At 44.3% G+C, this 25,126-nt stretch overlaps 1 protein-coding gene across 2 annotated transcripts in view; it reads left to right on the top strand.

Moving 5' to 3' along the window:
- BAIAP2L2 (BAR/IMD domain containing adaptor protein 2 like 2) overlaps nucleotides 1–25,126 on the top strand; it is a 93,506-nt gene that overhangs the window by 2,466 nt on the left and 65,914 nt on the right. The window contains exon 1 of one of the 2 annotated variants that reach the window (XM_068251403.1): nucleotides 17,482–17,547. The exons of the other annotated variant lie outside the window; for it this stretch is intronic. The gene's annotated coding sequence lies outside the window, so the exon portion shown is untranslated. Of the gene's footprint in view, nucleotides 1–17,481; nucleotides 17,548–25,126 lie in introns of those variants that run through there. 2 annotated transcript variants of the gene reach the window in all.

Here is a 25,126-nt window from a genome sequence, read left to right as displayed (position 1 = left end):
ATACAAAGTTGGCTGAAATTGAACACTTGGGACCTAGTCGCAGGCCGACTTCAGTGTCTACTGGCCACCTTCCTCCCTTCATAAAGTTCCCTGGTGTCTAATGGCTTCCCTCCAACCCCGATACAATTTTCTGATGTCTAGTGGCCCTCCTCCCTCCCCTATACAGTTTCCTGGTGTTTAGTTGCCCCCAACCTCCCCCATACAGTTCCCCAGTGTTTAGCGCTTTCCCCCTACCTCCCCCATATGGCTTCCCTGGTGATCTAGGGCTTCACCTCCAATATAGCTTCCCTGGTGGTCTAGAGTGGGCCAAACATAATGCAAAGTGGGTAAACCACCTGGGGGTCAAATGTAATGGCTCTGAGGGCCAGATTTGGCCAGCAGGCCGGAGTTTGACATGTATGCTCTAGACCTTCACCACAAATGTTCTATGCATTATATATATGCTTACTCTCTGAATATTTTCTGTACCATTACCGACCATCTACATGCCAGAAATAATTCCAGGTACATCCCCCACTGTACTTGGCAAAAGAAATACAGTTCTAATTCTGATTCTTGAGAAACGATGATCCAAATTGTGTACATAGCTACAGACTGAAGACAAAGCAGCTGAACCTTATACTTGTTTTGGGACATTAATTCAGGTTTTATGGGCAGAGGAGCACCCTAATAGGCCAAGAAAGCCACTAATACATCACTCATTGGCTGTGTTTATCAGTAAATGGTTGCACCACGGTTACAGGAACAGTTAACCAAACACTTCCTATAATGTGATATCAATCTTTCACATCACTTTTGAGGGCCTTTAACACCATCTCCAAAACAGAGCTACTGGAGTTCAGACATGCTGGAAGGTTTTGCTTTTTTGGGACCTTTCACTGAAACCCCATTTGGGCCAAATTTAGAACTTTTATTAGGCCAATCAAAAACTTTATTTTGATTCTTGTTGGGCATTCAGAACAGAACAGTTTCACAGGCAAATACCAAATTTGGTGGGTTTTTTTTGGCATTTTCTGTTGAAGTCAATGTGGTCAATAGTTCCGCTAATTCGAAAATTGTATTCGGAAGAAAGAATTTTAAGCAAGCACACCTTTAACACAATGGCTAGGAAAGTGAGAACTGGCTTCTGAAAGAATTTTTGGCAAACAGTGACACCAACAAGATGGTTGCCAGGAATCCCCAGTCCCTAGAGGCCATGTTAGAGTGGCAGAGCGAGAGGTTTTCCACATGGATCGGGGGTCCAATGGGCCAGGGCTGGGATGCCCTGGACCACCAATCATGTGAAAAAATGCTTATTCTATGACTTTAGTGTGGCCTCTGGGGACCAGGGAATCTCTGGTGGCCATTTTGTTGACATCAATATGAACAGAACATTTTTGTTTTGGAAGCCAATTTTCACTTTCCTAGCCTTTGTGTTAATGCCGTGTTTGCTGAAAATTCTAGTTCCCAAATCCAATTTTCACATTGCCAGAACAGAAAGCAATACTCAAAATGTCATTTCCAATATTTGTGATTTTGCTCAGAACGGCGAGATTTCGATGCAATAATCTGAACTCGGAACTGTTCTGATTCCGAGAACTCATCCATAATCACTGTATGTCTACAGGTATGCTTTTCACAGAAATTCATGGTTCCTTCAATATTTGCATGGTTCCTGAATTCTGAGACAGCAGCAGAGCATTTCCGTGTTGTGACATTACCACCAGATCGGTGTTCTTCCTGTGAGCTGTCATATTTTTGTTACACCAGAGATGATGGGACTTGCGTTGTCAAGAGTTCCACTTTGCAAGTTTCTCCATAAACGTTATTTTTTGAAAGTGTGAGACAATTAGGAATGTTACTCTCGCTTCAAGCCTTCCTGAAATCAACCCAGCTCAATATCATCCATAGAACCTATCTCACCCCGATACGTGTACACTCCATGGCTGTTAGACCCGATGCTCAGCGTCCAACGTGCCATAATAATCAGGGCAAATTAATCCATCTGTTATGTAGATGCCCTACGTTGTTTAGATATTGTAACTACATTATCATTCTGCTTGAACAAAAATGTATATTAATATGCCCAAAACATAAATGTTCTGTAGGTCAATGCCTAAAAGGTATTTTGTGGGTAAGGAGAATTATTAATGGGAACCCGGGTTCACTTTGGGTCAAAAGTTAAATACTTACCTCCGAAGGCTTCCCACAGGTACCAGGTCCTCAGGTCCTCCGCCGTGACTCTCCTGCAAATCTGGACCGTGCTTCTCTTCATGCATGGGTACCGCCACACTGCACCCCTGCCAGCATGGCTGTGCCTGCCCAGAAGCACAGAACCGCTCAAACAGCTCCGACTTACTGCCCAGGCATGACCGTGCTTGCGCAGGTGCAGTATGCTGTGCTTGAAGAGGAGCGAGCTTGCGAGCGTGGAATCCAACTGGAACTTGACGGATTCCTTTGAGGAGTTTGCTCTCGGCTTAGGAGGACCAGAGGATGGTGTGGGAAATTTCTACTGGATCCAGGGGCTTCCCTCTTCTTAGGTAAGTATTTAACATTTGACCCGAAGTTCGCCTTGGGTACTCTTTAATTAGGAAAAGGCCCTCATCTTTTTTTTGCCTTAATTGTATAAAACCTTTGAAACACTTAACAAAAATGAAAACAGTAGTAGAAATAAGGAGCAAACAGTATTATTGAAGTTAAGTAAATAAAAATCAGTTTATCCCAAGTGATTCTTTTTCCTGGAAAAGTGCTGAAAAGTTATTTTATAAATTAGTAGAAAAATAAGTAAGGAGATAATTCAGGAGAAAAACCTTGTGAATTAACCATGCTGGAACTTGGTGGACTTCATTGGAGTTGTTGAGTTTTTGAAATGGTTATCTTTGTAGATCCATATATTTCTATAGCTTTTCTCTTATTTCCTTCAGAATTTACTTTCTTTTTTTAGGACTTTGTGGTGACTGCATCATTCTCCTGGTACATTTCAATATGTAGTGATCTTTAGATTAAACCATTTTAATGGCTACAAACCCAACCCTGCTAGGATATGTGATGTATTCTGATGACCAGTTCAGAACAACAACAGTTCTAATGACGAAAATACTCTCTCAGGCCTTGTTCACATTGCGTTCCGTCTGCATGTCCGTCCTTGTTTGGTGGTTTTTGATGCGTTTTTGTAAAGCGTTTTCTGGCGATTTATTGCGCGCTTTTTCGGGGGGGAACCGCTCTTCTAAGCAGTTTTGCCGAGCGATTGCAATTTTTCCCTTCCTGATGTCAGTCAGGAAGTGAACTCTTTGATCTGGAAAAGAATAAATACAATGTATTTATTCTTAAAAAACGCGAACGCAATCGCTGCACAAAGCGATTTTGTGAGCATTTAAGTTTTTCCTATACCTTCCATTGAGGCAAAATCGCTTAAAAAATGGCCAATGCACGGCTTTTCTGAGCGGAACGCGGACAGAAAGCTCCAATCTAAACTAGCTTCGGAGCCTCTTTAAGTGCATGCTGGGAGCTGTGGTACCTCAATGGTGTGAATGCTGGGAGATGTGATGCATCAATGGGGGGTATTCTGGTTGCTGTGGTGCCTTTATGGGGGCATGGAGGGAGCTGTGGTTTTTCTTTTGGGGGCATGCTGGGAGTTGTGGTGCCTCAATGGAAGCATGGTGGGGGGGTCCACTAGGTCAGGGAATGCTATAGGGGAACTGCCAGATAACCTGACAGCAGGCCAGCCCACCCAGCAGAACGCCAGGCCAGCCAGCACAGAAGCCAGGTAACTCTGCCTAGTTATGTTTAAAGGGAACCTGTACTGAGTAAAATTATTTAAAATAAACACATGAGGTAACTTCAAATGAACATTACATAGTTACCTTGCCATCAGTTCCTCTCAGAAGCTCACCATTTTCTACTTCCAGTGATCCCTTCCAGTTCTGACAACATTTTGTCAGATCTGAAATATATCAGTTGCTGTCAGTTACAGCTGAGAGGAGAACTGATGTACCAGGTAATGTCCATGTTTCCCTATGGCTCAAGTGGGCGATGTTACAGTGTAACTGTGTGCTGACCAGGAAGCTGTTATGGAGTAATGGCCATTTTCAAAATGGAGGACGGATAATTCTCTTGATCACAGTGGACAAACAGGACGCAGGAGAGGAGAGAGAGATTGAGGAGTAGACTACACAGGAGGCAAGTATGACTTGTGTATGTTTATTTTGACGTTTAAAGGGATACTGTAGGGGGGTTGGGGGAAAATGAGCTGATCTTACCCGGGGCTTCTAATGGTCCCCCACAGACATCCTGTGCCCGCGCAGCCACTCCCCAATGCTCCGGCCACGCCTCCGGTTCACTTCTGGAATTTCTGACTTTAAAGTCAGAAAACCACTGCGCCTGCGTTGCCGTGTCCTCACTCCCGCTGATGTCACCAGGAGTGTACTGCGCAGACACAGACCATACTGGGCCTGCGCTGTGCGATCTTAATGACATCAGCGGGATCGAGGACACAGCAACGCAGGCGCAGTGGTTTTCTGACTTTAAAGTCAGAAATTCCAGAAGTGAACCGGAGGCGGGGCCGAAGCATCGGTGAGCGGCTGCGCGGGCACAGGATGTCTGCGCGGGACCATTAGAAGCCCCGGGTAAGTTCAGCTCATTTTCCCCCGACCCTCCTACAGTATCCCTTTAATTTTCAGTTCAGGTTTTCTTTAAGTGGCACTGCCTATTTATGTGATATGCTGCATTTATTTATTTATTTATTTTTTGTCTTGGAGAGGGAGGCTTCATCCAACATTTTGCTGGGCAGGCCTACTTAGACCGCTGTTAACTTTATGTAAATGTGGCTCCACCCATGACCACACCCACATTCTGGTGCACGGCCCCACACTTTTCGGCTCGAGTGCCCAAAAATGCCCTGGCTCTATTAGAATCCTAGCAACGTCCCTGATTAATGTCTATAGCGGCGTTGCAGCGATTGCCGTAACGAAGAGCTGGGATAACCACTAATAGGCACCACTCCACCGGGAAGAGGGGGGGAGTGAATTTTAGGTGCCCCCAGGGGGTGTTGAGGGTAGACTCCACGGGGGGGGGGGGGGGGGGGATGAGGTTAGGCACCACCATAGGGGGTTAAGGTTAGACCCCACCGGGAGGTGTTAAGAATAGGCAGCACCATGGGTAGTTAAGGTACCACTGGGGAAGGGGGAGGGGTTAGGATTGAGCATCGGTAGTGTCCTGTGTAAGAGTAGGGTTAGGTCATAGTGAAATATCGGTACAGGTTACCTATATTTCACTATCAGAATTAACCAGGAGAATATTGGTAAATTTACAGATATTCAGTCACTAGTGGCTATATCCGTTGTCTTTTTTACCGGGCAGATTTTTTACATGTACGCATCTATCCAGCTGTCAGACTGAGCAGATCTTGTGTAAATATGTGTCTGGACTCTATTCACTAACTCTATTCACCTCATTTGAAAGGAGGAAGTTGCTTGTGATAGTGACAAGCTAAAATTACCTTATTTTTTGATTATGCAGAACCATTACCTGGAGACATAAGAACCATCACAATGACATATAGAAATATAATCAGATAGTGGCCCAGGTGAGGTTCAAATTCTGGAGCGAGACAAGAGCATTAGCCATTTGGCTAGTATAGAGCTTCTATATCTGTACATTTAAACAATACATTTGCCCAAACTATATTTTGGATAGAATGGGGAAGTTTTGCTTTTTATTACTGTTGGCAGGATATTGTAATAGTTAAAGTCCCTGCCTCTGACACAGGAGAGCAGGGTTCGGAACTCAACTCTTCCTGTTCAGTAAGCCAGCACCTATTCAGTAAGGAGACCTTGGTCAAGACTCCATAACACTGCTACTGCCTACTGAGCTCACCCTATTGGTTGCACCTTTGAGTCCGCCATGAGAAAAGCGCGATATAAATGTTCTGTGTCTTGTTTTTGACTGTTTGTGTCACTGCTTTGGATTTATCCCTTCCCAAGTGACAAGAAAGTTTGATAAAAATCTTTCTAGATATTCACCTTTGTGAGACAGGTGAAAATAAAAATGTGTTTAGATGGACTGGCGAGTGACTCAAAACCTTTGTCATGTTGCTTTTAGGGATGGCAATGCTTGGAGGAACTCATGGAGAATCATGTGATCAGTTTGATCAGCTGATAGATTTGTAAGGCTCTGATTTGCTGGTCATGATCATGTGCTAAACCAGGAAGTCTATCAGTTGATCAAACTGATCACATGCTTCTCCATGAGTTTGCCAAGCATTGCCATCCCTAGTTGCTTTAACCCCCAACGACCGCATCACGCCAATGGGTGTGAGCGCGGCGGCAGCCCCAGGACTGGGGCGGGGTTTTGCAGGAGATTGTGCGCGCCGATGCACTCACATCTCCGCAAGAATGAAAGAGCTCCACTCCGTCATCAGTCTCCCAGCGGCAATCACTGCTAGGAGACTGTTAGACGGCGAAACCGCCATCTATTTACAGTGTACAGCACTGCGATCTAAGGCACACGGCTGTCCTCCTGGGGGAGACAAGGCTGATGCCTATGAAAGCCGATCGCTGTCATAGGCTGGCGGTGGGAGGGAGGGTTAGTAAAATAATAATAAAATAGGTTTCTATCAAAAATAGAGCACATATTGTGTGCATAGCACACCAATAAACAAATGGAAAGGAATAGAAAAACCCATTTTTGCAAAAGTATAAACCAATTTATTAATAATCTTAAAAAAGACACGCAGTGTTTGTCCCTAAAGTGCAAATCCGCATAAGTTAAAAAGACCCAGGAAACATGTCCTAATCACCAACTGCATGTAATAACCCTGGCAGAGGAGAGAGACCACTCCAGGTAACGATAGATGCATCCATCATCCTGAAGCATATATTTGCACTGTGAACTGCTACCTGCCGCATATGCTCTGATACCTACCGCATATGCTCTGCATCCCTGTTTGTGCTGCATAATATTATACACAAGCTTGCTGCTGGAGTAGCTTGGACTTGCATATTAGATTGGATGCATCCATCATCCTGATGCATATATTTGCATTGTGAACTGCTACCTGCCGCATATGCTCTGCATCCCTGTTTGTGCTGGATTATACTATACACAAGCCTGCTGCTGGAGTAGCTTGAACTTGCATATTAGGTTGGATGTATTCATCATCCTGAAGCATATATTTGCATTGTAAACTGCCGTTTGCCGCCTATGCTTTGCAGCTTTGCTTGTGCTGGATAATACTATATACAAGATTCCTACTGGAGCAGCTTGGATTTGCATATTGGACTGGATGCACTTTGTGCTTGCCATTTATAGTGTGAACGCAGTTGATTTGCTGCATGTTGAACTTATCCTGCTTATTGTTCACAGCACCAGTGTTATTCACAGCAACAGGAACTTTATTTGCAGGCCTGCTTTACAAAGTGCACTTAGGGTTAAGGGAGCGTACACGCATGCGACTATAGTTAAAAACAAACGATCTAGCTTGGCGGATTTTTTCTAACGACGATCGTTTGCAAAAGTAGTACATCGTTGGAAACGGTCGTTCGTACTAGGCTTGACATGCGCATTTCGCTATTTCTCCATGAAACTTTTCATTTTTATGCGCAGGCGCAATAGTTACTTTTACGTGATGTAACATTCGTTCTAACGATCTGATCGTTACACACCTTTAAAAACTAACTTTACTCAGGTCGTTCTTTCATCAAATGTCGCATGTGTGTACGTAGCATTAGGCAGGGAGCGTTACCTGGGGTGGTCTCTCTCCTCTGCCAGGGTTATTACATGCAGTTGGTGATTAGGACATGTTTCCTGGGTCTTTTTAACTTATGGGGATTTGCACTTTAGGGACAAACACTGCGTGTCTTTTTTAAGATTATTAATAAATTGGTTTATACTTTTGCAAAAATGGGTTTTTCTATTCCTTTTCAATAAAATAGGTTTATTTATTTAAAAAAAATACAATAAATATGTATTACAAAAAAAAAAAAAAAAAAAAGAGGAAGGAAGAAAGCTGTGTTGGTGGGCAGAAAAAGGGGGGGATCACTTGTGTGCTGAGTTGTGTGGCCCTGCATTGAGGCCGTAAAGCTGCAGTGGCCTAATTACTGAAAAACAGCTGTAAGCCTACGGTCCTCAAGTGGTTAAAGAGGCAGTGTAGTGACATAAGTGGGATGCAGTAAATTATTAAGAATATTCACTTTTACATTAAAAATCCTGGTTTCAGCAACATTGGTATTGGTATGCAGCCCCGCTCTCCCACTGAGGCTTAGCTCAGGCTATTTATTATGCGTAACTTTCCTCCTGAAAGCATTCCGGTAGACCAAAGATATTTTCTACTGGCTTTAGAACTCCCAGTAAACTAACATTCCGCAGAGATCACCTGCCAGGACCAAAGATTTGGTCACCTGTGATAAAAATTGCAGAATGTTATGTAAATCAGGGAGAGGAAAGTAATGTTATAATTGCATCATTCTGTATTATTTGCAGTTGGGAAACCACACTCTGTATTTTAAGCTGTAAGGGCTGGTGCACACCGAGCGGGTTTTTCAGCGTTCTCGGATACGCTTGGTCAATGTATCTCAATGGGCTGGTGCACACCAGAGCGGGAGGCGTTTTGCAGAAACGCATATTCCTGGGGTGTGGCATTTTTTGGATTGCGGAGGCCTTTCTGCCTCCAATGTAAAGTATAGGAAAACCGCAAACCGCTCTGAAAAACGGCAGTTCAGAGCGGTTTTCCAGGCGTTTTTGTTACAGAAGCTGTTCAGTAACAGCTTTACTGTAACAATATCTGAAATCTACTACACCAAAACCGCTTCCCAAAACCGCAAAATGCTAGGTAAATTGCTACAGAAAAATAAGAAAAAGCGTTTCAAAATCTGCTAGCATTTTGCGGATCTGCTAGCGGGTTTTGGTGTGCACCGGGCCTGAACCAGAAAAAATAATGACCCTTTGAACTTTCCAGCTGTAAAACTTAATCTCAACCTTTCTCTCACTGTTTATTGGCTGTTTAAGTGCTTCAGAAAACAGGACTGTGTTCCACCAGATAGCTCAGAGAAGCTTGATGCATAGAGAACAATTCAACTTTTAACTCTTTCTGTACCGGAAAACCACATAAGACTGTTTTCTTTGCTACTTATTTTCTATTTGTTAGCTGTATTACACATACAACTCATTGGGCTTGATTCACAAAGCGGTGCAAACTGTTTATCACGCCTAAAACCTCTTTGCGCGTGCAGCGTTTTTGTCTCGCCGACCTTTGCGCGTGCAGTTTTGCACGCGAGACTTTGCACGCGAGCTTATTTAGTTTGGTGCGTGCTAACTACTTAACACCCTAGTTAACACGCCCAAAGCCTTAAAGAGAATCTGTACTCTAAAATTCTTACAATAAAAAGCATACCATTCTATTCATTATGTTCTCCTGGGCCCCTCTGTGCTGTTTCTGCCACTCCCTGCTGCAATCCTGACTTGTAATTGCCATTTCTAGGCAGTGTTTACAAACAAAAGAGTAGCTTAGTGTGTGAGTCATACAGAGTGTGCAGGGGGCCTGGAGAGGGTGTGTATAGCTTCTATCCAATCACAAGCAGCACAGCACATTCCAGCCTGACTGCCTGAATCCGACAGACCCGACAGAGGAGAGAAGATTAGATCATATAACAAAAATAATACAGCCACTGTGCAACTAGAAAAGGCTGCAGTTAGACGGAGCACATTAGAACAGGTGTAGGAACTTAAAGGATAGAAGAAATAAGGATGAAAATGTTACAGAGTCTCTTTAAGGCGTGCTAACTAGGTTAGCACCGAATAGTGAATCAGGCCCATTATCTCATATTGGCTTCAATTCGCTAAGTGTTAGCGCCGGAGTGAAAAGAGGGTTTGTAAGCACTAAGCAGCTGTTCGCACACTAATGTGCGCGCAAACACCTTTGCGCAAGCAGCACGGTGCGCCAATAACGTCGCGCGATGCGATGTTATCGTCGCACCGTTCACGCACTAATCAGCCTATAAAGTTGCATTGGGTGCCCCTAAAAGGTCTCACTTGGTGCAACGTTATCGGCGCACCATGCTGCGCGCTCAAAGGCAGGCTCAAAGTACCTAGCGCCCTACTTTGCGTGCACAAGGGCTTTAGACCTGCTAACCAGCTTAGCGCCGGATGGTGAATCGAGCCCACTGTTTCTTTTCGCTTCAGATTTGCTTTAACTAGTGCTGGAATTTGAGTGATTCCATTAAAAAAAGTGATTACTGTGAATTTGCTTTGGTTACAGCAGCACTCTGTGGAGGAGTCCAGAATCATTTTCACTTTTATGCAACAATGTGTAATAATAACATTCAGGCGTCCACTACCTCCAAGTTCAGCTGAGGCACAAAGCATGAAACACTCCCAAGTGCACAAAGACCCAGCATACTGTATCTGGAGCTGTGGCATAATCTGAAGCTACACACCTCAGCTTGTTTCTTATCAAATAGCTGGGAAAGGATTAGCAGGTGAATTGCTTCAGGGCCCATTTCCATTATGCGGTTTTCGCATGCAAATTCGCATAGCAATACAAGTGAATGGGACTGTTTCCACTTGTCAGGATTGCTTTGCGTTTTTCTGTGCAGAAAAAATTCGCATGGCAGAGCCATCAGATTTCGCATACCGCATACAGCTATGCGAATCGCATACAATGTATTTAATAGGAAATTCGCATTTGGTTTGAGTATGCGAATTCGCATAGAAAAAAAAGGAAAAACACACCAGCACTGCCATGGTTAAATGCGCATGCATCATCATTCATGCGAATTCGCATAAAATTCGCATGAAAATTCGCATGGACTCGCATGCGAATTTTTGCCACGGCGATTCACACCACACAAGTGGTGAAATGCAGCCTAACTCATGTAATACTTTACACAAAAGATTAACTACTTCCATACCACAGGTTATTTCCCGTTAATAACCACAGCGATTTTCACATCTGGCTCCTCCCATTGAATCGCCAATAACTTTATCGCTATTTATTACACTAAAATGATCTATATTTATTTCTTTGGGCAGTACTTTTGCTAAGAAATATTTTATATGCATTTTACAGGGAAGAACAAGTTAAAAATTGAAAAAAGTAACTTCTCAGTTTTCAGCCATCATACTTTAAAAATAAAAAGTTCTACTGTAGATAAAATCCACACATTTTATTTGCCCATTTGTCCAGATTATTACAACATTTAAATGATGTCGCTAGTACAATATATGGTGACAATATTTTATTTCAAAAGAAATGTATTTTTTCCATTTTGTGTTTCTGTATATTATAACAATAATTACAAGCCATTATTTGCAAAAATAATAGTAATACACCCTCATGATATGTAGTACATATAAAAAAAGCTGAGTCCCTGAGGTAACTATTTATGTATTTTTTTAATGCTGTTGCCTTGTATCTTTGTTGTTGTTTTGGTTTTTTTTGTTTGTTTTACAAGTGTGTTATGGTGGGAACTATAGAGAGAGGAATAATGGGTTATTAAATAGTGGGTTATGTATTTATTTATTTTGATGTAATATTGTGTATTTTACTTTTTGACCACTAGATTTAGAACAGTACACAGGAAATGTTATGTGTATGTTTTTCACTTTGACAATGAACACGCGCATTTCACTGATGCCGGCTTTCATTCATTACAGGCACTTTGATAGGCTTTGGGAACAGCTGTTCCCATTTACCGATTATGGATGAGTGAAATGGCGATGAGGGTTAAAGGGAGTATGCCCACCTTATTGTTGCCACCTCATCCCTTGTGGCTAGTTAAATGCTGTTTAGGCAACGATTATGTAGGAGTAGCCTCAGAACCTGTATAATTCATAATAATTCCAAGACATCAGTTAAGTATTTAACCCGTTGGCTAAAATGACCCTTTGCTAAGTATTGTGTGATGACAGCGGGTATGACATGTAAACTCCTCCATATGTAAGGCCCCATTTCCACAAAGATATAATATTTTGCATGCTTTTTTCATATGCAACTCTTTTTTTTTTTGCAAAGCTTTACATCCAACTATCATAATTATAGTCCTTACATGGAAAATCGATGCGTGATATTAAAATCTGCGGCAAGCTTTCCTTTTTTTGGGGGGGGGGGGGGATGGGAGACAGACCAGACTACAAAAATGAATTCAGTGGAAACTATTTCATTGAAATTGCATTGCTTTCAGTACTAATGCACATTCACACTCAAGGGAAACGGGCACTAAGTAGCTGCAGTGCCTGCACTTCTGACAGCTTATTGTTGGCCTGGCTCCAGTTGTTATCCTGGCCACTGAGCAATATTTGGTCATTCTTATCATCAGCTGTGCAGTGAGTCAGCCGTGTTCAATATCCTTTAACCACTTGAGGGCCCGTCTCCACTGGTCAGTTTTTCTGTGTATTTTCTGCACAGGAAAACTCCAACCAATGTTAATCATTGGCCTAGTTCACACTTGAAAGCAATTTTCACATGCAGAAGAACAATTGACAGCAATGCCAAACTGTCAGATAATGAGGGCTAGGTTCACACTGCATCAGTTGCGTTACAGAATAATTCTGCATGTCAGCACACTGCCCATACAATTCTATCAGGCTGTTCACAGTACGGTGTTGTAACTGGTGTCGTTAGTCTAACTCGCTGCTTGCAGGCAATTACTAAAGTCTATGTCCAGTTTCCATTCACACTCATAATGCGTGTGTTGTGCAACTGACCACTGTGAATACAGCCTTATGCAGAGAAAATGATGCTCAGAAAGGGCTGGTGCACACCAAAACCCGCTAGCAGATCCGCAAAATGCTAGCAGATTTTTAAACGCTTTTTTTTATTTTTATGAGGCGTTTTGCTAGCGTTTTGCGGATTGCTGCTGCGGTTTTCAGTATAGTAGATTTCATATATTGTTACAGTAAAGCTGTTACTGAACAGCTTCTGTAACAAAAACGCCTGCAAAACCGCTCTGAACAGGCGTTTTTCAGAGCGGTTTGCGTTTTTCCTATACTTAACATTGAGGCAGAAACGCATCCGAAATCCAAAAAATGCCTCACCCAGGCATTTTTCGTTTCTGCAAAACGCCTCCCGCTCTAGTGTGCACCACCCCATTGAGATACATTGACCAAGCAGATCCGCAGCCGCAAGCGGATCTGAAAACGCCCAAAAAGCCGCTCGGTGTGCACCAGCCCAAAAACAGACAAGTCTAACTGAACACGTATCTGCGCCCAGTGTTGCTGTGTCGGGTGCATGTCCATTCATAATAAAGAAGGTAAAGTAGAGTGAAAAAAAAATAGAAAATTTAACACTCCAGAATTAATTAAATTAATCCTTTCCAAAGACTCCTCCCCCCCCCCCCCCATTAACAAACAAACAGGGCCGGTTTGGGCAGGGTGAGGCGGGTTCCTCAGGTGGCAAAGATCGGGGGGTGGCACCCACCTGGCCGTGGTTGTGGGGGCCGCCGAGCTGGAGGGGGTAGCGAGCAGGAAGGTGGTATTGACCACAGCGGCGGGGAGGGGCTTCGGACCCCTCCACTCCCTCACCTGGGTCCCTCGATCTGCACTCTCCCGCTAGCTTTTAAGTGCAGCAGCGAGTGTATTAATATCAGGCAGCAGGTGGAGATGACTCACCTCTTCCGCGTTCCAGCGTGCGTTCCACTTTCGTCACTTCCTGCAATGCCGTCCACTTACAATACAGTGGGCGGCATTGCAGGAAGTGATGAGAGAGGAACGCACGCTGGAACGCAGAAGAGGTGAGTCATCCCCACCCACTGTCTCTTATTAATACGCTCGCTGCTGCACTTAAAAGCTAGAGGGGGAGTGCAGATCGGGGGACCCAGGTGAGGGAGGGGGGGTCTAACAAGTTTGCCTCAAGTGGCAAAAAGTCTAGGACCGGCCCTGCAAACAAACATTTGTAAAAAAAAAAACAGTTTAAAAATGTAATTTACTAGAGAGTTGTCCGAGGGACTCAGCTTTTTTAATATCTATGTCACGAGGGTATATTACTGTTATTTTAGTAAATAAAGGTTTGTAATTATTGATCAGACACAATTTTTTTTTTTTTAAATACACCGTTATTTCCAAATAATATATTGTCTCCATACATTGTACTAGGAACATAATTTAAATGTTGTGATGGCCGGGACTAGCGAGCAAATAAAATGTTGGGTTTTATTTATAGTAGCATTACTTATTTTAAAACTATAGGGGATAAAATTGTTTTCCTGTCTTTCCCTATAAAATGCATAGATAATAAAGTAATTACTGAAAACAAGCATCATCCACAAAAAGCCTAATTTGTGGCAAAAAAAAAAACACAAGATCATTTACGTGTGATAAGTAGTGATAAAGTTATTGGCAAAAAAAAAGGGAGGAGTGCTGACGGGGAAAATTGCTTCCGCGCTGAAGGTGAAAACACCCATAGGCCGAGGTGGTTAAAGAGGAACTGTAGTGAAAAAAACATACTGAATAAAATTGCTTTTTTTTTTTTTTACAATATTAATTTCTGAATGATTTAGTCAGTGTTTGCCCATTGTACAAATCTTTCCTCTCCCTGATTTACATTCTGACATTTATCACAGGTGCAGGGGCATTAATACAAATCATGGGGCCCCCCAGCAAAACTTGGATGGGGCCCCCCAGTGTTCCCACCCCTTCCCTTGCCTCCCCCTGGTGACCCTCACGGCCTGAGTTCCCATCTCACACGGGTCATAAAACAAGTGTGGACATCATAATCTCCATACCCAAAGCAAGTGCAACCACAAAAACACCGGATCTGAGGCATAGACCCCTTTATTAGAGTGAGTGCAGTTTTAGGGCCCCCTCACAGCACTGGGCCCCCTTTCGGTGGCAGAGGTTGCCCCCCTGTAGTTATGCCCCTGCACAGGTGGCAACATCTTTAGTACTGGCAGGTGATCTCTTCAAAATGGCAATTTACTGAAAAATGCATGCGTGGCAGTTGGGAACACTCGTTATTTCCCACAATGCAACTAGGGTCACAGACAGCAAACTGTCAGAACCATGGTCATGACATCACGCTGTGGGAGGGGTTTAACCACAATATCAGCCATACAGACCTCCCTGATAATCCATTGGAGAAAAGGAATAGATTTCTCATGGGAAAGGGGGTAGCAGCTACTGATTGGGATGAAGTTCAATCCTTGGATAAAGTTATGGTGACCAGACGTCCCGCTTTACCCGGAATGCGCCCCGCCTTCGGGGTCCGCTGTCCCAGGATGCCTTGCGTCCCGGGAAACATCCCACTTTAAGCAGCGGGACGTCCCGGCCTCGGGACTCTGGCCACCGTAATTACAACTGGCAACGGCGTCTATTAGATGCCGCGCCAGTTCATAGCCCGCAGCCCCGCTCCAGTCTGCATAGTGTTCGGCAGGCGAGCAGGGCTACGGGAAGATGGGGTCCGAAGCCGTGTACTGGAGACTATTTGTGTCTCCAGTACAGGGCTTCGGGCTCAATCTTCCCGTAGCCCTGCTACTCCATCAGCACGGGAGACTGCAGGAGGAAGATCTCGGAGGAGCTGTGCGCCAGAGGCCGGCCGCGTGAGGGGTCTTCTGTCAGGTGAGTAAATTATTATTTTTTTGCAGGTGTTATGCTGCACACATTGCGTTATTTCCTGCTGAAATGTTGCCCACATTGCGTTTATTTACTGCTGAAATGTTGCACACATTGCGTTTATTTACTGCTGAAATGTTGCACACATTGCGTTTATTTTCTGCTGAAATGTTGCACACATTGCGTTTATTTTCTGCTGAAATGTTGCACACATTGCGTTTATTTTCTGGTGACATGTTGCACACATTGCATTTATTTACTGCTGAAATGTTGCACACATTGCATTTATTTACTGCTGAAATGTTGCACACATTGCGTTTATTTTCTGCTGAAATGTTGCACACATTGCGTTTATTTTCTGGTGAATTGTTGCACACATTGCGTTTATTTTCTGGTGACATGTTGCCCACATTGCATTATTTCCTGCTGGCATGTTGCCCATATTGCGTTTATTTTCTGGTGAAATGTTGCCCACATTGCGTTTATTTTCTGGTGAAATGTTTCCCACATTGCATTATTTCCTGCTGGCATGTTGCCCACATTGCATTTATTTACTGCTGAAATGTTGCACACATTGGGCTTGATTCACAAAAGAGTGGTAACTGTTAGCACGGCCGTTTTCGCGTGAATTTTCGCATTGCGCTCGCTCGTGAATTTCCGCGCTAAATGATAACGTTTTCGCGCGCAAACGCGTATTTTCGCGCGCAAACGATATCGATTTTGCGGTAAAATTCGTGTTTGCGCGCGAAAACGTTATCGTTTCGCGCAAAAATTCACGAGCGCACGCAATGCGAAAATTCGCGCGAAAACGGCCGTGCAAACAGTTAGCACTCTTTTGTGAATCAAGCCCATTGTGTTTATTTTCTGGTGAAATGTTGCCCACATTGCCTTATTTCCTGCTGACATGTTGCCCACATTGCGTTATTTACTGCTGAAATGTTGCCCACATTGCATTTATTTACTGCTGAAATGTTGCCCACATTGCGTTTTATTTTCTAGTGAAATGTTGCCCACATTGCGTTTTATTTTCTGGTGAAATGTTGCCCAAATTGCATTTATTTTCTGGTGACATGTTGCCCACATTGCATTTATTTACTGCTGAAATGTTGCCCACATTGCGTTTATTTTCTGGTGACATGTTGCCCACATTGCATTTATTTTCTGGTGACATGTTGCCCACATTGCGTTTATTTCCTGGTGACATGTTTCCCACATTGCATTTATTTTCTGCTGAAATTCTGCCCACATTGCGTTTATTTTCTGCTGAAATGTTGCCCACATTGCGTTTATTTTCTGGTGTCTGGGTTAGCTGTTGCTGCATTTATTATTTAATGGTCATAGATGGCTATGTTTGCTGCTTTGGGGTTACGGTATACTATTAGCATCACACAGTTTCTGCACACCCATGATGCGAATCCTCGTTTCACCACATCATGGCGGAAACACTGCTTTCTTATGCCTCGCTGTTACATCATTATGTTAGCTACGCCCATACAATGTCATGGCCACGCTCATTTTTCGGCGCGGCGCAAATACCCCCATTTTCGCCCCCCCCCACCTTTTTTTGACGTGGCGCCCGCCCGCCCCCCCCCCCCCCCCCCCAATCCAAGGTTGAACCCAGAAAAATCTGAGCACTCTAAAGTTCCTCTCTAAGATTTAATAGAAAGCCCTGCATGCTACACAGATGTTGGTAACACTGGCCAGAGATTGCGCTTCATGTTGTAGCTGTAGAGGTGACCTGTGTTTGGACTGTTTATGGATATTTTGTGTGGGTGGGGAGGGGGGGGGGGTTTGGACTAGTTAATGCACACCTGACGTGAAAGGCTGAAATCAGAGACCACTGAGTCATATGACAATGTTGTCTGCTTGTTAACCAGGAAGTGTTAAATAAAGTTTACTCAGAGAGCAGAAAAGTCAAAAAGAAAAACAGACCAGTGTGTGTTCCTGAGAGAAAGCAAAGCATGGTGTCTTTAAGCAGTTTATCCTCCGTCAGAGATCGGCTGTAACTCACAAGACAAGATTAGAATTGTCAGCCAAAAATCAAATCATTTACCCACTGCTCTGTGTTTATTATGTAGTCTGCATTGCAATGATTTCCAATATAATCATAAATGTTTTTGCTATAATAATTCTTATCTCAGTCAGTCTGGCTATATTTGGCACATTGTCGGGAGAGGGAAGATTGTTATCTACCCTCCCTTATTCCTGCTCCTCACTGATTGGCTGAGGGCAGATCAGTGTGACACGAGGCTGAGAAGGGAAATACACCTCACCCCTCTGCAGAAGCTGCTGAACTACGACATTAGCTGTGCTCGCATGTGTTTTTACAAAGCAAGCTAGATATGACAGTGCACTTTCTAGTACAGAGCTCAGTGTGGAGGAGGGCTGGCAATACATACACCATTTCAGCCAGGAGAAAAAAATGAGTAATGGAGGAAATGACAACAAGATTGGCTTCAGTCCGAGACAGTAAGGATGGAAAATGCCTGGAACAGTTTTTTTCTTTATTTACTACATAAATTTCACTGAAATCAAATGTGGACAGTGGAATACATGTTATGTAAGTAGAACAGGCAGCGCCGGATTAACAGATCAGGAGCATGTAGGCACCGGCATTCTGGTGCCCTAAACTCCACCCCTCACTTCAGGCCACACCAGCATATTAGGTAGGCATCCCTCCTCCCCTATTAGGTAACCCCATTAATCTAGGCAGTAGATGTGTCCCCACCACAAGTATAGGGAGCTAGATGTGCCCCCCACCTCAGTATTAAGTAGCCCTCCCCAATGGGTAGGGAGACACTTGGGGGGAGCCGCCTCTGCTACACAAGGAGCCTGTAGGCAGGTGCCTACAATGCCTTATGGTAAATCCGGCCCTGAGAACAGGTATGTGTTTGTTTTTCCTAGGATAGTATGGCTGTCCCTGCTGCTTTAAGAATGGAAAATCTGCAAAATATTATTCAGTTCCCTATGCTGTATTATTATTATTATTATTAATTTATTAAGGGGCAACATATTCCGTGGTTGTACTGTACAAGCTTTTATACACTGGCGTAACAATAGGGCCTGCACACCTTGCTCCCGCGGGGGGGCCCGCGCCCCCCCCCCCCCCCTGGGGCCCGCTCAGGGCCGTTTTGTGGGGGCTGGAGGGTTGGCAGCATGAGGGGAAAGCCTTGGCCACAGTCGGCAGGGAAATGGGAAGTTCCCCCCCTCTCCCTCACCTCGGGGCTCTCCCCTCTGCGCTCCCCTTCAGCTAGTTACAGTGTGGGCAGCGGGCAGATACATACCTTCTGTGCGTTCCACCGCATACTCCTCGCTCTAGCGTATGACGTCACTTCCGGGAGTGACGTCACTTCCGGAAGTGACAACAGACGCTAGAGCGAGGAGTATGCGGTGGAACGCATGGAAGAAGGTATGTATCTGCCCGCCACTGCCCGCTGCCCACACACTGTAACTAGCTGGAGGGGAGCACAGAGGGGAGAGCCCAGAGGTGAGGGAGAGGGGGGAACTTCCCCTTTCCCTGCCGACTGTGGCCAAGGCTTTCCCCTCATGCTGCCACCCCTCCAGCCCCCACAAAACGGCCCTGAGCGGGCCCCAGGGAGAGGGGGGGGGGCCCGCTCTGAAATTCTGCAGGGGGCCCGGTGGGGCCTAGTTATTCCCCTGCTTTTATAAATAAAAATTCCTCATTTGCACTCTTGTGTGTGTTTTCGCTGGCCAGGGGTGTTGAAATGATCCTTTATATGGGCAGATCTATACTACCAGCAAATGATTTCATACTTTTATGTCTGCATTGCTCTGTACTCTAACTTGTGAGTATTACTGACTGTAACACAACTAAGCAGGAGCTCGTCATGGCCAGGCCGGGACACATGACCACATGAGCTAAATCCAGAGGAAAGTGCTGTGAGCTCACGCTGAAACCACATGTATGTGATTGAGCTGATATATATAATGGGTGCGACCAGTTACAACAAACTCACTTAACCTTCTGAATACTACTGTTCACTTCAGAATAAGTTAGCATTTCCATATTAAAGGGCAACTGCCATATTTATTTCCTGTTAAGCAATACCAGTTGCCTGGCAGCCATGCTGATCTATTTGGCTGCAGTAGTGTCTGAATCACATCAGAAACAAGCATGCAGCTAATCTTGTCAGATCTGACAATAATGTTAGAAACACCTGGTCTGCTGCATGCTTGTTCAGGGTTAATGGCTAAGGCCTCTTTCACAGTGCGACGTTAAAGTCGCATGTTAGAAAATTTTATAACGCAGACTAACGCACAGCAATAGTAAGTCTGTGCCACATTCACAGTGCACACGTTGCATTGTTGTGTGTAACGTGTAGCAATATTTAGAAAGTGCTGCATGCTGTGCGTTTAGCAATACACTTGCTGCGTTATGTGTGTTGCACATGCTCAGTAAGGTTTTTTTTTTTTAATTAAATTTAACGCATGCACCGTTTTCGTTCCATCACTGTGCGACAAAAAACGGCGCACCAAACGCAGGGCTAAATAACGTCCAAGTTATAGTCTTTCAATGCGTTGCATTAGGGGCACGTTATGCGACCTTAACGTCGCATCAAACGCAACGTCCCACTGTGAAAGAGGCCTAAAGGTATTAGAGGCAGAGGATCAGCAGGGCTGCCAGACAACTGGTATTGCTTAAAGAGAATCTGTATTGTTAAAATCGCACAAAAGTAAACATACCAGTGCGTTAGGGGACATCTCCTATTACCCTCTGTTACAATTTCGCCGCTCCTCGCCGCATTAAAAGTGGTTAAAAACAGTTTTAAAAAGTTTGTTTATAAACAAACAAAATGGCCACCAAAACAGGAAGTAGGTTGATGTACAGTATGTCCACACATAGAAAATACATCCATACACAAGCAGGCTGTATACACCCTTCCTTTTGAATCTCAAGAGATCATTTGTGTGTTTCTTTCCCCCTGTTCTCATGCATTGAAGTTTCAGGCTGCTCGTTTCTTCCTGCAAACAGCTTTGCCCTTGTCTGTAATTCCTAAGTATGTGAAAGCCCGGCCAGCTCCGATTTATCCAGCTTGTAAAAGATAAGAGAGAAGAGAGAAGCTGCTCTAATCTAAATAATACACAGGCAGTGTGCAGAGAGGGGCCTGGAAGGGGGAGATGCATCACAGAACCACAACACTGAAGAACTTGGCAGCCTTCCAGACACAGGCCGACAAGTCTGACAGGGGAAAGATACATTGATTTATTACAGAGACTGTCATAGTAGAAAGTGCAAGAACACATTAGAATAGCTTTTGGAACTTGTAGGATGATAAAAAACAGGATGCAATTTTTGTTACGGAGTCTCTTTAAGGCTGCTTTCACATTGGGACGTTACAGGCGCACGTTAGAGCAGCCTGTAACGCACCCCCACCGCACAGCAATGAAAAATCAATGGGCTGTTCACAGTGCCCACGTTGCGTTACACAGTAACGCTTCACGTCAAGACAACATACTGCATGCAGTACTTTATACGCGGCTAAGCCGCGTTAGACTGTTTGCACATGCTCAGTACGGGTGTTTTTTTTTATTTTAGGGGCGGAGAGGAGGCGGGGAGAGGCCGCTACGTAGCCAGGCACATGGCTACTTATTATTCACTGCACTTGCAGTGTTTACATCCTAGAGCGGCCGCGGATTGGCTGGCGGGACCATGTGATGCGGAGAGCTCCGCTCACGTGGTCTCCGCAGCGCCTCTGACAGAGCAGGCGCACCAAGAGCTGCTTGTAACGCGGCTCTTGGTAGCGTCCTGCTCCAACACCACCAGGCGTTGCGTTAGGGGCACGTTATTATAGCGTCCCCTAAACGCAACGTCCTGGTGTGTAAGTAGCCTAAAAGGAAATAAATATGGCAGCCTCCATATCCCTCTCACTTCAGTTGTCCTTTAAAAGGCATTTTTTGATAAGATATGAAAATACCAAGAACTTATATGGTACCATATAAGTATATTAAAGATCAAAGTCAATACACACACCACTGACACTGAAGCAAAAAAAAAAACAGAGAAGCTCTTTTGCATAGATAGCAACTGGAGTTTCTTATCTCTTCCTGTACTGGAAACAATATTAGACTTATGTCTCTGCTCCTAATGTTTTATTTCTTAGCTGTACTACACATACAAATCATTATATCGTGAGTTTATTTTCACTTCAGATTCCCTTTAAACTTAGATTTTTAAATACATTTTGATTCATTGAGAAGTGAACCCAATTAATTCTTAGGAGAGTAAAGGGGCCCATACACCTAACGATTTTCCCGCTGATATACAGCAGATTCGATCACTGTGATCGAATCTGCTGTGAAATTGTTGCGCAAACGCTGACAGAACGATCGATTTCCGTCCGAAATCAATCGTTCCCGTCAAGCCGTCCGTGCAGAAGATTTTTCTCGATCTCCGGCGGGTCGGGAGTGCGTCGATAGCGGCGTTCGAATGCCCGACGACCGACGCTAGCGGCAATACATTACCTGCTCCGGCCGGCGCGTATTCCCGCTGTCACCGATGTCTTCTTCTCCGCTGGGTTCCGCGTTTCGGTCCGGCTGCCTTCACTTCCTGTGTCAGCAGGAAGTTTAAACAGTAGAGCGCCCTCTACTGTTTAAACTTCCCCGGACAGAAAGAAGTGAAGGCAGCCGGACCGGAACGCGGAACCCAGCGGAGAAGAAGACATCGGTGACAGCGGGGAAACGCGTCGGCCGGAGCAGGCAGGGCCGGGCCGAGGCATAGGCTGGAGAGGCTCCAGCCTCAGGGCGCAGTGTAGGAAGGGGCGCAGAATTCATTCAGCTGTCATTCCTAATTGTGTTTGAAGCAGAAAGAAATAAGAAAAGGGGATACATGGCAGTGACTGCAAACCAGATAACTAGATATTAAGGTGTTGGGGAGGTTGTGGGCCCATGGGGGCCTGTTAGTCTAATAGCAATCAGTGTGTGACGGCTGGGGTGGCAGGGATGGAGGGGCGCACTTTGGTATCTCAGCCTTGGGTGCTGGAGGACCTTGTCCCGGCTCTGGGAGCAGGTAATGTATAGCTGGCCAGGGGAACTGCGGCGGCACCACCACCACCACAGATTGTGATCGGTCTCATGCTGAAATCGATTCACAATCTGTTTGCAGTAAAGGCAGCCATACGATCCCTCTCTGATCAGATTCAACCAGAGAGGGATCTATCTGTTGGTCGAATCTGATGGCAAATCGACCAGTGTATGGCTACCTTTAATGCTGCATACACACTTGAGATAAAAGTCTTTGGAAAATGAAAGATCACAGACCAATTGTACCCCCTTCCATGTAGTATGAGAGCCATACCTACACAGTCTATTCTATGGAGCTGAACTCCCCATTAGATAAAATCTTTGCAAGATGCTGCACACACACACACTGCAAAATGCATTCATAGTCTATGGGATCTGCAGATCCTCATACACACCTTGTTTAACTGACATTCATCTGCAGATCTGAAAATCCATCCTGGTGGATCTGATCTGCAGATGAATGTCAGTTAAATAAGGTGTGTATGATGATCTGCAGATCTCATAGGCTATGAATGCATTTTGCAGGAATGGATCTTTTGCAGGAACAGATCTTTTGCAATTTGCAGATACTGATCTGTTGCATGTGTACAGCATCTTTGTGTGCAGCATCTTGCAAAGATTTCTGTCTGATGGGGAGTTCAGCTCCATAGAATAGACTGTGTAGAGTATGGCTCTCATACTACATGGAAGGGGGTAAGATGTCTGTCTGATGGGGAGTGCAGCTCCATAGAATAGACTGTGTAGGTGTGGCTCTCATACTACATGGAAGGGGGTAAGATTTCTGTCTGATGGGGAGTGCAGCTCCATAGAATAGACTGTGTAGGTATGGCTCTCATACTACATGGAAGGGGGTAAGATTTCTGTCTGATGGGGAGTGCAGCTCCATAGAATAGACTGTGTAGGTATGGCTCTCATACTACATGGAAGGGTGGTAAGATTTCTGTCTGATGGGGAGTGCAGCTCCATAGAATAGACTGTGTAGGTATGGCTCTCATACTACATGGAAGGGGGTAAGATTTCTGTCTGATGGGGAGTGCAGCTCCATAGAATAGACTGTGTAGGTGTGGCTCTCATACTACATGGAAGGGGGTAAGATTTCTGTCTGATGGGGAGTGCAGCTCCATAGAATAGACTGTGTAGGTGTGGCTCTCATACTACATGGAAGGGGGTAAGATCTCTGTCTGATGGGGAGTGCAGCGCCATAGAATAGACTGTGTAGGTATGGCTCTCATACTACATGGAAGGGGGTAAGATCTCTGTCTGATGAGGAGTGCAGCTCAATAGAATAGACTGTGTAGGTATGGCTCTCATACTACATGGAAGGGGGTAAGATTTCTGTCTGATGGGGAGTGCAGCTCCATAGAATAGACTGTGTAGGTGTGGCTCTCATACTACATGGAAGGGGGTAAGATTTCTGTCTGATGGGGAGTGCAGCTCCATAGAATAGACTGTGTAGGTATGGCTCTCATACTACATGGAAGGGGGTAAGATTTCTGTCTGATGGGGAATGCAGCTCCATAGAATAGACTGTGTAGAGTATGGCTCTCATACTACATGGAAGGGGGTAAGATTTCTGTCTGATGGGGAGTGCAGCTCCATAGAATAGACTGTGTAGGTATGGCTCTCATACTACATGGAAGGGGGTAAGATTTCTGTCTGATGGGGAATGCAGCTCCATAGAATAGACTGTGTAGGTGTGGCTCTCATACTACATGGAAGGGGGTAAGATTTCTGTCTGATGGGGAGTGCAGCTCCATAGAATAGACTGTGTAGGTATGGCTCTCATACTACATGGAAGGGGGTAAGATCTCTGTCTGATGGGGAGTGCAGCTCAATAGAATAGACTGTGTAGGTATGGCTCTCATACTACATGGAAGGGGGTAAAATTGGTCTGTGATCTTTCATTTTCCAAAGACTTTTATCTCAAGTGTGTATGCAGCATAAATCTCACAAATTATTTTTACTCCCTATATAAACCACATGCATAGAGCATCACTATTGCATTTCATTAGTTCAGTACTTGGTACTGCCTTTGATAGTCACGTAAGTTTGGACCTCCCTTTTCTTCTATGGGTATGTACACAACTGAATGGGTTACAATTGCAATTTTGCAGTGTGATTTGTCAGCAATTTTTGATCTGATAAAGAGAAGTATTCATGAGCTGCATCACAAGAGTTCAATATTCGATCTTTATTTGATTAATATAACAATCAATTTAATGACCTTAAAGTGACCCAGAGATGAAAAAAAAATGATGAGATAAACAATTATATTCATCCTCCTACTTCTAAAAATGACCTTTTTTAAATATCTCAGGGATTATTTTATATTTTAACATTTACAAAGTAAGTTGAATGTTTTATGGTCTCCAATTCATCGCAGCCTATTAAGTGTCCCAGAGTTAGAAAAAGGTCAATAGTTCATGTATTTTATGTTTCCCCGCCCTCAGAAGTTGTATTCTGCCAGGAAAACTTTTATGGCTGTAGTCTGCTTATCAGTGATGTTTACTATATTCCCAACAAGGTAACAACAAGACAGAAGCTGTCACTTCCATGCCTGGAAATT

Source organism: Hyperolius riggenbachi, chromosome 9 (genome assembly GCF_040937935.1).
Source record: "Hyperolius riggenbachi isolate aHypRig1 chromosome 9, aHypRig1.pri, whole genome shotgun sequence".
Taxonomy (NCBI): Eukaryota; Metazoa; Chordata; class Amphibia; order Anura; family Hyperoliidae; genus Hyperolius; species Hyperolius riggenbachi.
This window is presented reverse-complemented; position numbering and strand designations above follow the sequence as displayed.